Genomic DNA, 16051 nt, shown 5'->3' with positions numbered 1-16051 from the left:
ACTGATTAAGTCAAGTTTAAAGTGATGATAAGGACCGCAAAGGACAGTATCTTCTTTCGTACCCAGCGAGTTCACATTGGCTGAATGATGACAATCCTTAAAACAATGCAATCACACAAAAAATATAATGGGCTGTTGCTTTTTATATGTTCCAGTCTTGGCTTTCTTCTTATATGAGCATGTTTCTCAATTTTTAATATTCATCCATTTGGTTTAATTTTTGATTTGCTAACTGGTCCATCTCCTTCTTACTTATATTCAAATTTTGCATGTTAAATAACCTTGATGGTGATCACGGCTTTGCAACATAACATCACATTATGACTTCTGGTGTCTATTTAAGCTGCCAGCTAGTTTCCTTGATAAAAAAACGCAAATCTGCTTTGAGCCCATTTTTTTCCTGTGAGCTATGAGCTGTAAGTGTTTGCCAATGGCACTGGCTTTGTGGGTGTGAAATCCGTTTCTACGGGCTCAGATGACTCAGAGAAAATTTGAAAAGACATTGATTATATTGATTTTGACGCTCCCTCGCTTTACACCACACAAAGTAGCTATCTCACAGTCTCACAGTCTTCTTGTGTTTGCAGATTGGACATAAGGCATTTTTGTATGTGACCAGGAGGATACAGTGTCAGAAATAATGAGAAAGGTAACAGCACAGGAGGCAAGCTAACTGACATTAGTCAACTGGGTTGTCATAGTTTTCTGGGCTGGAAAGTGTGAGGAGAGAAAAGATAAACATTTAAGGAAAAATTTGAATATGTGAGAAATAGTCAGGATAAACTTAGGTAAATAATTTAATAACTAAAGAGTGAAATTGCATATGGACATGAATATATGTATGAAATGTTAACACATAAGAATGATATATCGGAAAGTTATTTTCCAATAGTTTATTCATGATTTTGACAACTCATGGTAACAAAATGTGATGTGTGTAGTCAACACCATTCGGTCAACTCTGACAATAAAATAACATAAATAAATACATAAAACATTGCTTGACATATATGGCTATATTCTATACTGCAGAATAGAAAAATGAATATATGATGAATAAAAATGTTTTCCTCTCCTAATTATGACACTGATGGCGCTGAGCTTGGAAAGTGTGAGAAACTTCATTAGTAGGGTTTTTATAGTGAATGCGTCACATTTGCAGCCAGGCAAAGGCTGCAATTTGACATCCTGTCTATGTGAAACTGAGGCGTAGTATTCCTCCTTTCCCAAAAGATGGCTTTCTGGGATAGGCTTAAACATGCAATATGATGTGAAGCACAAAGTTAGGCTTACAGTGACATACAACATACTGTATTAGTTGAAAGAAGTTAGCCGCATTATGATCTGATAATTCACAACCATCTCAGCCGTGAAGGTCAGCATCTCACTGATTTTTGCTCATCATGGCGGTCAATATTTTGCTGTCTCTTTGCTGTGATCAGCTGTTTCCTGCCAAATCAGCAATATAACTAATTTTGTCCGAATAGCGGCCCAGTGTAAAAACACCTAGTGAGTAATTTTGCATCAATGGAGCTATGTCAGGAATGTTGCCACTCACTGAACACTGAACCATGTGGCTTATAATTCATGAAATAGCTCCTTGTAGCTGCTTGTCCATCACTTTGATGTTTTGTGTCAGCTAGCATAAGTTAGTAATGGGCCAGCACTGAGATAATTGGTTCAATTTATTAACATGATAATTGGACTTGTTGTGTTTAATTCAGTTTCCAAAAGGCTACTGATGAGTAGTCCAACTAAAGTGAGATGCTGTCAAAGGAGACTCTTCGTGGAGAATGTTCCAGCCTCCTGTATATGTCTATTTAGCTGTCAACTAAGATTATCATTTATCTAGTGTATGTATATTTAATGTAGACTTAATTGTGATACTTGACACGCAGTTCAATATATAAAAAAGCACAGTAAATAAATAAATTGTTATAGTCACTTTAAACAGTAAATTTGTTGCAGATTACCTTCTGTCACTACCCAACAAAACTCGTTCATTGGACCTTTAATGTGGTTAGCTTTACATTAACTGTCATATTGTTGTGATGATATTATTTTTTACATATAGCCAATTGTAGGAGGTGTGGTGGTGTGGGTTAGCACTGTCGCCTCACAGCAAGAGGGTTCCTGGTTTGAATACTGGCTGGGGCCCTTCTGTGTGAAGTTTGCATGTTCTCCCCGTGTCTGCGTTGGTTTTCTCCGGGTTCTCCGGCTTCCTCCCACAGTCCAAAGACATGCAGGTGTTAGGTTAATTGATGACTCTAAATTGCCCGTAGGTGTGAATGTGAGTGTAAATGGTTGTCTGTCTCTGTTTGTCTCTATGTGCCCTGTGATAGACTGGCGTCCTGTCCAGGGTGTACCCCGCCTCACGCCCGATGTCAGCTGGGATCGGCTCCAGCCTACAGGGACAAGCAATTGAAGATGGATGGATGGATATAGCCAATTGTATAATAACCTTCTTAAAGTCATGCAGCCACAGTGAGTGCTCATCATAGTTGCACATTTAGCCATGTTCTGAAATAATACAGTTCTTCTCTGAAAATGTGCAGGGACTGGGTCTCTCGTGTTATTGTTTGCACACATCCATTTTTGTCATTCAAATTACCCTGGCAATTCCAGCTAACAGCTGCAGCTGTCATGGAGCACCAGCTGCTAGTGACATTATCCAACTCCTTACGTTGTATCGATAAAATATTACTGCCTCTAAAAATCTGATTCTCCTCCCACAGAGTTGCCTACATGAGACTGCTCTCTCTAATAACCTTGAACACATTTGCTGCAAGCCAGACTGCTTCTTCCCACCGTAGGGAGTTATGTTAATGACCCACCCTCCATCTCTTTTTAATACAACACCACGTTATCTTCTAATGTGCATATATCATCAAATACACACAGAGATGAAGTGATGCTACCTGGAGAAGAGCCGAAGGCTAGAAACGATTTGCTTAGGATCTGTGTGTTGCTGACAATTGTTTGTTCTTTGCTCTGTGTATGATTTTGGTACCCTTTAAAACTGTACAGTACAATAAAGGCAGATCTGGTCTGGAAACATAGTGCTTAAAAATATTTTTTTCAGATGCAATAGACTAAGTTTAGAACTGTAGACAGCTCTGATCAAGGTAAAGGTTAAGGTGGATAAGTCTAGTCATTATATACAGTATAATCACACGACAAGCAATGTTAAAACAGCAGTTCTATAATGATGGCTTGTCTGGAACTGCAGGCACTGCCTTGCCTTCCTCTGTTTTAATGGTTGTGTTTGATCCAGCAGCCAATGATGCCGAATGTAACATATTGACGAGTATACAGTGGTCAGGCTGTTCTCTTCTCGGTTCGTACAGTATGAAATCATTGAAAAGAAGAATGTGTGCGTAATCTATGTTTTTGTTTTGTGTGTATTCCACACATTTTAGAAGTGAATGCAATGCAATGTGTATACCAAGTATTTATTTTGTGTGTATTACACATATTAAAGTGAGGTGCCGTAGTATAAGACAGCTGATCTCCACGTAGGGAGGAAGGTCGGGTTGGTGGATGGATGCCAAAGAACAGTACTTTCACCCGGGGAACTGAAGTTTGTGTCTAACTATGACCTTTTTTCTTGTCCTAACCAAGTCGTTTTAAATCCTAACACTAACCATCACCATTTTTTTTCCTAATTGTAACGAAATGTAACTGTCCGGCCACTGTGTCTGGAAATAAATAGAACATCATATTTCATACAAATTAATGTGCATTACTTTTCATACAATATCCTACAAACCTGATGATGAGAAAACACTTCAGTAGTACATATACCTGTAAATCAAGTGAGTGAAAATTGCAGATTTTTCGGGAACTTGTTTCCCTTTTGGATGACTTGACATTAACTGATTAGATTATTTTATATTAGATGAAGCAGCATTGGTCAGCTCAGTTGAGCCTCCTCGCCCATTCAATTTACTAGTGTGAACCACTTTCTTGCTTATACAAGGGATGGACTCATATGCTATGCATGAAAACATTTCATGTATAGCAACACATTTCCTGAGAGATGTAAGACCATAAGCCATCATTCAGCTGAATGTTTTGCTGACTTATTATAATAATAAGGAGACACACACACACACAGACACACACATATAAATAATTTTGCGTTTGAGCGTTTATGACTACACAAAAAGGAGTTAATTATGCATATGCATAATAATATTAAGAGGTTTTTGCTTGTTAGCATCTCTTTGTGTCATTTGCAAGTGCGAATACACGATTCATTATATTATTAGATTATGCTCATCAACTTAACAAGTATTTAAGGAATATTTAGCTTAGCTACTGGTTAGCTTAGCAAAGAAATGTTAGAAACAGATATCTTTTATCTAAGGCTTTGTCCCCTTGTTTCTATTTTTTATGCCAGGCTAAGCTAATGGCCTGTGGGATATATATTCAAAGGACAAAATGATATCGCTAATCTAACTCTCCACCAGTAAGCAAATAATTATTTCCTAATTTATTCAACAACAACAAACTATTCCTTTGAGCACCTTGCATTTTATCAGTGACAGCTAGTCAGCTTTTCTTTTATGTAACCTTTATGTTCCTGATGAGTTCCATAAACTTGGTGATTTGCATTAGGGCAGCTTGATGGTAACTTTTTCAAGAGCTACTATGAGAGGGATGAGCATTTCTTATCCCACACCTGGAATTTCTATCTTAAGTGTCATGGGTCAAGAAGTCAGGTTAACCTCTAGTCTGGAGCTGCACCACCATACTCACCTCAAGGCTGATACCACCTTAAATGGCCAATAGGCACATTTCAAGAGCATCTGAATTAAAAAAAATTACAACCCAAAGTCGGATGAACATTAAATAAAATTAAATAACATTACATAACTAATTAAGGTGTGGAAAGAATTGCGCCGTGACAGGGCTTTGGTACTGGCAATTTTCTGCAGTTGGATTACAGTACTTTTATTTATTTCAATGATACAGTTCTCCCTTTTATGAGCATGCTTTCACTTGGTCTAAGATAAGTTAATTGAAATACAGTGCTGTGGTGATAGCTCAGAACTAAAAAAATAACCATTGTTAGACATTTGTCAAGTAGGTTTATAACTGGGTCATGTGAAGACACCGCAGTCTGTCTTTTATATCAGTCGTTTTGGTTGTTGGATAAGAAATTTAAGGTCAATGGTGAATTATGACAGATCCATTAATAAATGTGCTTCTTCCTTTTGGCTTTTGTGAGTTTGCATACCCAAACTGGTATGAAACCTGCATTATGATTGATTGATTTTTTTTCCAAATCACTATCTTCAAGCTGATGAACCCGTTTAACAGATTAAATCAACAGAGCCATGTCCTGATAAATATTTACAGTTAACTGTCCCTGTTAGAGTACACAGAACTCATAAATATCTAAAGTATTTACTGCTGCATAATAAGTAACTGATTTTCATATTTTTGCATATTTGGATGTTACCTTTCAATGGAGCCATTAGAGTTTAACTTTGATGAAAGCCTTTTGTGAAAGTGTCAGTTGGAACCAGAGCTCCTGCAGAGTTTACACAAGGTAGCAGAGATTGGACTTCGGAGAGGTGAGCGAAAAAGATGAACGACACAGGCAGCATTACGGAGACAGTTTGCTCAGATCTGTGTGTGGTTTTTAAATGTATTCTCCTGCATAGTTGCTCTCTGTGTCTTTTTAGGTCCGAAAGCCAGCAACTGATACAGCAAAATGAAGACAGAACTGAAGAAAATCTCAAACCAAAAATGAAAATCTTCTCTCCACTGGCCTCCCTGCAGACACTGTCATATGCTGCATTACTCAAAACGGTATAAATGCCACAGTGGAAAATATGATAAATGTTTTTGAATACCGCCCCGAAATTGCCTATTCATGATTCAGCTTGACATTTAAATCATGCAAATTGTATAATTAAACAACAATAAAAGTAAAGTTGTCAATACATATAAAGAAACATTGTAGCCTAAAAAAAAGGTCTATGCATTTTAAGCTTTCTGTGTCATTTAACGGTCGGTTCTCATTCCAAATTTGTTTGTTTTAAACATGTGGTTAAAGTTGTGAATTGAAACAAAATGTGTTTATGTTAAATGTGCAATGTATGAGATACAGCCATATTTTAAGTTGAAACATAAGAAATACAGTGTGAAGAAGTAACAGTTGTCATGGTATGTCAAAGATGTCTATGTATTGTGCTGCAGAGATATCTACTCCTGGCTCACACACACACGTAACACATACACACACACACACTACATTGTTAGAAGTACAACAGTTAGCAGCTTTAAACAGCTTAAAACTAAAGAAAAACTACACCTAAACTGCGATTCTATGTTTAAGAAACTGTTGCAATGGATGAGTCCCCAGAAAATGTAACTAGTAATAACATTTTTGCAGAGGTCACTTACTCGGCAGAGGCAGCGATGTGATGCATTGACTGTGGTTTGAAATTCAGTTTAATCTTGATTAGCTTGTTGATGAGGCTCTCCATGAAGCCGCTGGGTACAGCAGTTTTCGTGTTGGTCTCTGAGAGAGTAATCCCCTTCGGGATGGAGTGACACTCTCCGGCGACCCGTCCATTGCAACAGTCTCTTAAATGCAGAATCTGTTAAGATTTTTAAGGACATTGCAGGTCTAACTGTACATAATATTGAACAGTCTTAGCTAAATAAAGAAATTCTTGCACAAAGTGCAATGCTGCAGTTTTTTTTTTGAGCATGGGTCTACATTTTCCCTTTAAGGCGATTTAACTATTTTGTTGGGTTTAAGGAAATATAATGGTTTGGTTTGTTACGTAAATTAAGTTATGTAGTATGTAAGTAGTCAATGTAAATAAGTAAACAGTGACTTTTGGTTTCAGACAGGAAACCAATAGCAGTCTCCTGGGGAAATGTGTTTGTTTGACCACTCTCAGACCCTTCCTTTGCAGACTTTCTCACTCTCTATACTATGTCACAATATAAGTCAGAATAAGGAATTACCTTGCTATATTTACAGTGCGCATATACATTCTCCTTTTGTTTCTACTATCTCTGCAATTGGGCTTAGTACCATCCAAGATGAATGTGACAGTTAAAAAAACAGAAACAAGTCATAGCATTTTTTCCTCCCATCCCAGAATGTTAACTCTTGCAGACCATACTCCAGCTTTGACACAGCGATGTGGAGGTAGGTCTGGCTATAACATGACTAGTAGAGACTAAATGGCATGAAATAGCATACAAAAAGCAAAGGAGAAATGCATATATTGATAACATTTGAAAGTAATGCGTTATTTATATTTGGAGCTAATAGGTTACCTTTGGAGATAAAAGGCTGCCTTATTTGAAAAATCAGCTTTAATGTGACTTGCAAAAAAAGAAACTACATCTAAGACCTAAGCCAAATCAAAAGATGATACAAGACCCCTGTTTAAATACACATATACAGCATGCTTTTAGCTGAGACTATTATTCAGTGACTTGCAGTACAGTGAGTAAAGGAGTAAATTAGCTTAAAATGTCTCCATCTCCAACATCACAGGCAGCAATGAATAAGAAGGCTCAAAAGTCACAGTCATACTGATAATAGAGGTAAATAAAGTATTACTTTGATTATGAATAATCACTCTAGTTTGATGTCCCCCACACACACAAACACACACACGCACACACACACACACACACACACGTAACACACACACACACACACACACACATTCAACCTTTTGAAGTGTAATGTATGAAAATGACTTTCTACACGATAGCATGCAGCACCCCTTATCTCTGTCTGTGTTTTGTTTATCTACCTCCTCACCATTGCTCTCCATTTATCAGCTGCTCTGGCATTCCTGTTAAGGCATCCCCATGGCTTGTCTCTTGGACAATGATGGACACAGGTGGTCAGAGAAAGTGTCCACATGGCTGAGACTAGAGCACTGTCCTGGGGCTCTGGCAGTAGCCTTGAAGGCTTATCATCTCTCCACAGAAGTGCTCCTTCATGCTTTTGATCTCCTGTAAATTAGTTTCTCTGGCTTTTCTGTTAAAGCAATTTTCCTCCCCGCCCTTGTCACAGAAAATCCCAATGGTGATGGGCATGATCAGAAACTTATGGGAGTGTCATTTCTGCTGCCCTCATGTCTGTGGCTGTGACCTTGATTGACAATCTTAAGGGAGGTAGTTCATGAGATAAAAAACGGCAGGACCACTTACAAGGAAACAAACAGTAGTGGTGGGGAATTCATTGTGGTAATTCATTTACTATCTTAACACTGGAGCATAGTTTCTGATCAAAGGTCACAACAAACTACTATTTATTCTGATGTAAAACCTAATAGATTTTCTTCCATAAAAACAAAAGCAAATTAAATCAAATACGGAATATAACACACATAACAAAAAAACGAAAAGGCCAGCATTAGTTAATAATACACACATATGTGTTATTTGACAAAAACAGACACACCCAGACTTTATATTACAATATAATTAATGATAAATAATATAAATACAAAATAATATTAAATACAAAAAAATAAAAAGACAGCACTGCAATAAGAGTTTTATGGGTTGAGCTATACAATTGTGTTGTAGAGCCATTAACATGATAAACATGGTTCCCCATTTCATGAAACACTCCTCTCAGAATTGTTTTTTTTATATGTGGCCTATCAAGTAGAAAAACAGCACAAAACAGGCCTTTATTATTGTACAATTATGTGTGGCTATTTGGAGCCTTTACGAGACCAGTGTTTTATCGTTTCGAGTACAAGTAACTCTTTGAACAAACCAACTCTAATCAGGGAACTGCTGACCCACACCTACCTAAATACAATCATGAAAATAACAATAAAATAACATAGTTTTATAAAACATGAATTAATGTAATCATCCAAACATCTTCAGCTAGGATCCCTTTTATATTTAAAATTGTGACATTTAGAGAAAGTCCGACTTAATCTATTGAACATTTTTAAGTTTATTAAATTCCTTTTTTGTCCTCACCAAAAAAAAGAGCCATATAGGTGTGTAAGCAGCATATTACTTGTTAGTTGTACTAATCTACTATTCATGGCAGAGGAGAGGAAGGAGGAAGTCAGGTGATGTCAGAGCACCAAGGTCGGCTCAGCCTTAAGGTTGGTGTCCCCTGCAAAGCTAAAAGTCAATGATTACTTAATTTAATCCATTGTCATATGAATGGGTATATGAATGGGTTTGCCTTTGAAAGCCTTTCATACAGACGCTCTACCCTGCTTGGTTAAATAGAGCGGTCATACATGTGGTTTAAGGGGTCATGGGCAAACAACCTAGTCTGTCGTTCAGGTATGAGGATGTGTTACATTGACATTAAATTACGTAAAGTACCTCTAAATCTGAGGCCATGGCTCTCAGCAGGAAACATTGTGGATTGCTGACTCCAGGTAGGGAATAAGTCCTTACCCCAAGTGAAGGAGTTCAAGTACCTTGGGATCATGTTCACGAGTGAGGGGACGATGGAGCGTGAGTTTGGCCGGAGAATCAGAGCAGCGGGGGCGGTGTTGCAGTCGCTCTACCGCACTGTTGTGACAAAAAGAGAGCTGAGCCGGAAGGCAAAGCTCTCGATCTACCCGTCAATCTTCATTCCTACCCTCACCGATAGTCATGAAAGCTGGGTCATGGCCGAAAGAACGAGGTCGCGGGTACAACTGGCCGAACTGGGCTTTCTCAGGAGGGTGTCTGGAGTCTCCCTTAGAGATAGGGTGCCAAGTTCAGCAATCCGTGAGGAACTTGGAGTAGAGCCGCTGCTCCTTTGCGTTGAAAGGAGCCAATTGAGATGGTTTGGGCATCTAGTAAGGATGCCCCCTGGGCGCCTCCCTAGGGAGGTGTTCGAGACATGTCCAGCTGGGAGGAGACCTCGGGGAAGACCCAGGCCAGGTGCAGAGATTGTATCTACACACTGGGCTGGGAGGGCCTCGGGACCCCCTAGTTGGAGCTGGTTAATGTGGCCCGGGAAAGGGAAGTTTGGGGTCCCCTGCTAGAGCTGCTGCCCCCGCGAACCGACCCGGGATAAGCGGTTGAAGATGAGATGAGATGTTAACCTAGTTTCTTTTCCCGTTTTTTTTTTTTTTAATGGACATGTACTACTACTTATGCAGTATCTTAAACAAGTACCTGCAATATGTAAAAAGAGGACTTGTAGGTCCTAAAGTATAAAGACTTTTATGGCCACACTACTGTTGCTGATGCTTTTTTACTATTGTCAGATTGATTCCACAGAAATATCTCAAATGATATTACGTTCTTAGTTATGCACATAAACATTTGTGCAAAGACTCTCTGCTTCTCTTCTACTTTTGTGTGAATGTGCATAATAATGAGGTAATGACTTTATTACTTCAGAGATAAACATTTGTTATTTACCATAAAAAAGCTGTATTGTGTTTTAACAAGCATGTGATTAAGTAATTAAAAGAAAATAATAATAAAGAATTGCTCAATATCTGGGAAATCACCCAGGGGTATTGCAATTACATTAAGAAGTACCATATTAATGATGCAATCATCTCATAATACATTGCCCCATTTACATTATACTAGATTAGCCGCTTTTAAAGGGGAATTTTGAATTTTTTTTACCTTGACCCTAAGTTACAGAAGCCCTGAGAGGCATTGTTGGCCCAAACCTAGGTTTATCTCCTACGTAGGAGATAATAACGCATACACAGGACTTAATTATCTCCTATGTAGGAGGCATACACACACATCTGAATTGACAACTAACGTTACAATGTGGAATTCAAACCTTAACAATTAACGTGGGTAGTGAAGTGAGCCGCTCACATCCAGTTCCAAGCTCTGGGCTACTTTCATGTGTGAGTCAAAGGTTTGGACACACTTACCCATTCACGTGAATGAGAACCATGTCCACACCTTTGACAAATACTATAGATCTCGTCTATCTTCTTCAATCACCTGAAAACAACAGCAGTCTGCTACAGTTAAAACACACAGACCTCCTGTGTAACAGCAATGTCCAGACATATCAGCTGTAATGTACAAATAATGTCCAGGTGTGTACTTAACATGGTATTTGTTGTTACATTTATTTTACCTATGGCCTTTCTTGCATCAACTTCTGCCTTTCGGCATCCAAAGGTAACGTTAGTCAATGAAAGCTGTGTGTGCGTAGTGTGTAGTGTAGCTCCACATAAAGTTGGCGCAATTCAGAAATGCATAAAAACTAACCATTATCTTTATATAAAAAATCCTCCGAGAATTCAGAATAAGATAAACAGAACAATCACCATCCTTCCATAATACTGTCAGACACTCAAAGTATAATAACAATCTGAGCCTGTCAATGGCTAAATCAAGGATTTTTAGTGGATGTATATTGTCTGTGCGTAGGTGCCCCGTTTGATTACATTGCAGCTTGGTTCACAGTGGCAAGGCTGCAGTGCTTGTGCTCACTACTGGACCAATTTCAAAACCAGTTGTTGCCATTACTCCCTTACACAGAAATACATGGAGAAATAAGTTTCTGGTTAAAAAATACAGAAATTCATATTTAATTCTAAAAATATTAGTATTGATTGATTAAAAACACAACCCATGTAAATAAATCACACAGGCAATAGTTTTAAAGGCTGAATCTTTCAACCAAACGAGCTTTCATGATCCAATTGTATTAAGGTTACGTTAAAGGCGTTGAGGCTAGCTTGACAGAAGTTGGACTACATTTTGATACAAATGCTGTACATATTAAGTTGAGGGGAAAAAAAGAAAAGAAAGAAAATGATTGACAGATTTAGATGATTACCTCTAAGCGATTTGTAATTGTCAGGGAGCAGAGGAGATAATCAAATCCATTTCTGTCTGTGTGACTGTGATGAAAAGCAGATCTTTTTCAAGATCCTTCAGCATTGTGAGCCTCAATGTGTTTTGTGGGAAAAGGTTTTTGTGTGTTCCTTAGGAGTAACTTCGATGATGAATCCTTGCTGCACTGATATGAAAAAAGAATGGACATTTAAATGTTCTGGTTCTGTGCTTCCTCCCTTCAGGCTAATATGTTATCTCCAATCCAAGTTAGGGCAGTGGTGGCCTCAAGGTTAGAGAAGTGAGCTTGTGACAGGGTCACCGGTTAAATCCCCAGGACCGGCAGGATAAATCTGGGTGGGTCAGTGAAGAAGCAGCACTTGCTTTTCCCTCATTATCACCACTGAGGTGCCCTTAAGCAAGGCCCATAACCCCCAAACCGCTCCAGTGGAGCTGCTCAGTGGCCAGCAGAGCAGACTGCGGTTGTACTGGGAAACTTCCAGGTGTGAATGTGCAACTGTGTGAATGTGATCAGGCGAAAAAAGTGAGTATTGCTCTCAATGTTCTCCCCCTGAATAAAAAAAAAGAAAAATCAAAATTGTATGAACCAGTTTTGCAAAGCGTGAGTCACAGTATCAATAAACTTCAGCCAACCAGCGCTTATCTCCCTACAATTGGTGATTAAGAAAAAAAAGGGGATTTACTATAGGGACTGGGTATGATGTATAGCAGGAGGGATAATGCTTATTGGTTGGAGCCACTTTGAGGAAAGGGCCCATCTCCTTCTGCTGAGGAGTGTCACATGGAATTTGTTTCCATTTGTGCAAGGCAGCGAATCAGTCAATTTCATCTCCATTTCCCCTTTCTCCTCTATGCATCCCAATGAGCTTAATACAATATTAAAATATGGCAGACAGCTGATGAGAAAAAATGAGCGTAATGCCTAACTGAGCTAGTGCTTCTATACTGTCTGTCCTTGTTTTCTGCATCCACAGATGATCTGCATCAATTCTGACTGCTCAAGTTTCAGTAAAAGCGCAAGAGAAACACATCTACAGTATAGTATGGTGCATTAACAGCCCACACACACATACACACAGGCACACAGAGCAAAACAGATGCATTTAATATGCTTGTTTGAAAGGTAGAGTGTTCAAAGGAAATTGTCTCGTCTAACTTATTGGAGAATGTAATGAGATGGAATTGTTTATGCATCCGCTAAACACTTGTCACAATTGATGCTTTTCCCGTGGTTATTCCAATACATAACAGAGGATGAGAAATCACCAGGTTCCTTTACAGGAATATTCTCCTGATCGTCAAGGTCTTTGACTCTGGATGTGTGACAGAGATCTCTTTAAAGCCTGTATACACACAGCAGTGTAATTGGTCACAGACATGTTGCAGGTGGGGTGATAATTCCCATACAGCATGCCAGAGCTTAACTTCCCTTGTTGCTATGCCACCTTGTGTGGCTACCAGGGAGCTAGTTAGCATGTTGAAATACACAAACTCAAAGTAGAATAGATCTGCATTAGGGATGGGTATGAGTAGTTAATTCTAAGACGGATCAATTCCTTGAGGGCCAAACGAGTACTCATTTTAGCAAATTTATTTTTAGAAAGCAAAGTCTTCAGGAATAATAATACAGCCTATCCAACACCTAATGCTAATTCTCAATCAAAGCAGTCAATTTTCCACAACTTATCAACATTGTTTCCTTACAAAAATTTCATCAAATTTGCGTTCGTTTTCTGTTAATGATCAGTCCCGCTGTGGGGAACATGCACTCAGAGATGTGGCGCCAGAACGCTCAGTTTTTTGTACTAGTGCCAGTTGGACTTCCATCAATCCAGTGGGTTTTTCTGAGGATGAATGCATGGTTCACTGAAACAAGCTTCTAGCTCGTTGACGTCAGGTTGACCTCCATATTTTCAAACTAGCCCTCCTGGAACAGGGTGTCCAGTGTCTGCGTGCAACGTTGCAGCCCCCAACGTCACTGCTGTCCCCCTCCAAATCGCCTGGGCCTTTCACATTAACCCAGTCATGTAGGTCACACAACTTCTCTCGGGTGGTGAGGTGAAGAGCCGGTTCCTAAAATCTAAGGTGTTTGTGTCTCTACACCCACATGCCCGCACCCAAAAAAAACTTGAGTGCCGTTATTTACCAATCGAGTTCATTTGAAACGAGGAAAACTAGAGGAATCAATCACTCACGCCCATCCCACGTTTGCACTATGCACTCTTTGTGAAGCTTATAATGTGTCATCGAAGGTAGCCCTAAACATCTGGTGGCCCATTTCAAAAGCTAAAGTGCCCCCCCCCCCCTGAAAACAACCCTACAACCCGCTATTACTTGTAAGAATTACTAGTAATGTAAGATGTGTGTTATTTTATTTTCTATGAAAGATTAAAAAGGAAACAACAATAAACACTTAAAGTGTTAAAACGATATGTAATGACACAACACATAATGTAATAAACAATTTCATATAACTTGATAAACAATTTAATTTAACAATTTAACGCCCATCTTACTGTTTCAGTCAAGGTCTGTTGGAGACCGGGTTCAAATAATTGCGGTTTCACAGGACTTTATTTAAATATTTAAATGTAACAGGTTTAATATCCAGAATATATGCACCTTTAACGTTGGTGAGATTTCTGCCAGCGGAGCCAGCTAACTTCCGGATTAGTCTTCTTAAAAGCAGCATCCAAAGGCCGCATGTAACCGATAAATTAGGCTGCGGCAGAGCCAAGTAAAAATTAGTTTAACTAACTATGTTGATTGGTCAGTGAGCCCAGCCCTGGGATACATGTAGCACACTCTCATGAATGACTTGGGCCCTTGGGAGGGCAGGGCCTGTTTCAGTTGAACCACATGAAACATAGCTGATGCCTGGCCCACACTAAAAGATTTTTCAAATCTTAACAGATATTGAAAATGTGAGCAACCCCACACTTAACTGTTATACATTTAACAGTTTTGCTCCTATAGTGTGTGGAGAGCAATGCTTTGGACAACACAACACACCAAGAGATTCCATTCATGAACAAAAGATCTCAAAACCAGATTTTGCCGGTCAAATGTGACCTTGGAGTAAACAAATGTGGAATCAGCCCAAGTGACTGAAGATGTAAATGGATGTAAACTAGTTGACAGTTCGGTCTTATATAATATATATTTTGCACTACTTGTACTGAAAATTCATGAGGGAAAAAGACCTATTGATAAAGTCATGGAGATGATGTCATGTCAAGTTGCATGGACTGTATATGTTACAGTGTGAGCTGGAGGTGAATAAAAATCATCACAAACATTTTTTCTTGCACTGAATATTTATGCATTGAAAATATTAATCTGAGTGTTTCAATGCTGAATTTGACTCTTTTTTTCAACGTTCATAAATTCAATGTTGTGCAGAAATTGTTTGTGCCAGAAAAAAAGACATCTGTCATTTCAAAGCAATAAAACGAACCATGTTTTCATGAAAAGCAACCTCTTGTGGTTTCACAAATATTGAAGTCAAGTCAGTTGTGCCATGATGTATGTGTATGACACATGTAAAAACATCTGCATCCATTGTTTCTTTGACATTTAGTATGACTACTTTTACTTTTTAAGTACATTTTGCTCATAATATTTTCATACTTTATTTAAACCTGATGTTGGTAAGTTTAATGAAAAATAAAATGCTGAACAGGCTGTTCTCATGCAGTGTTTGTACATATAAAAAAGTAATGCACAGTAATTTGTGTATATGCCACATATTTATTGTGTGTGTATTCCCCGTGGTGAAAGCATGTGACCTAATACTCCGGTCCTGCGTCAGCGTGTTTTCTTTTTTTTGCAAGAATTTCTGTGCATAACTTTACAGAGAACACAGAGAACACATTGTGCTGAGAGTGTCAGTATATCCTGACAGCACAATGAGACAGATGATCCGTAAAAATAATCATATATTTCCACAGTCTGCTACTGACATCTGCTAGTTTCCACCGCGTTGGAAGAAAAACAGCCACTCAGAGCCCAGCTAGTCTCTGACGCTGCCTCAATGACTGCTCTGAACTTTTACAGCTACATGTTAGACTAAAATATGTTTCTGAAAGCACTTTATGCTAGAAATATACAATATATTCACATAATTTTCATTGTTGTATGGTTGGAGTTAATGAGCACTCATTGACACTGCGTCAGAGATTCCTCTGCTCTGATTGGTTGTTGGTCTGGTGCATTGGATCTAGCAGATGACATAAGGAGCAGACAGACA

Source organism: Echiichthys vipera (genome assembly GCF_963691815.1).
Source record: "Echiichthys vipera genome assembly, chromosome: 5".
Lineage (NCBI taxonomy): Eukaryota > Metazoa > Chordata > Actinopteri > Perciformes > Trachinidae > Echiichthys > Echiichthys vipera.
This window is presented reverse-complemented; position numbering follows the sequence as displayed.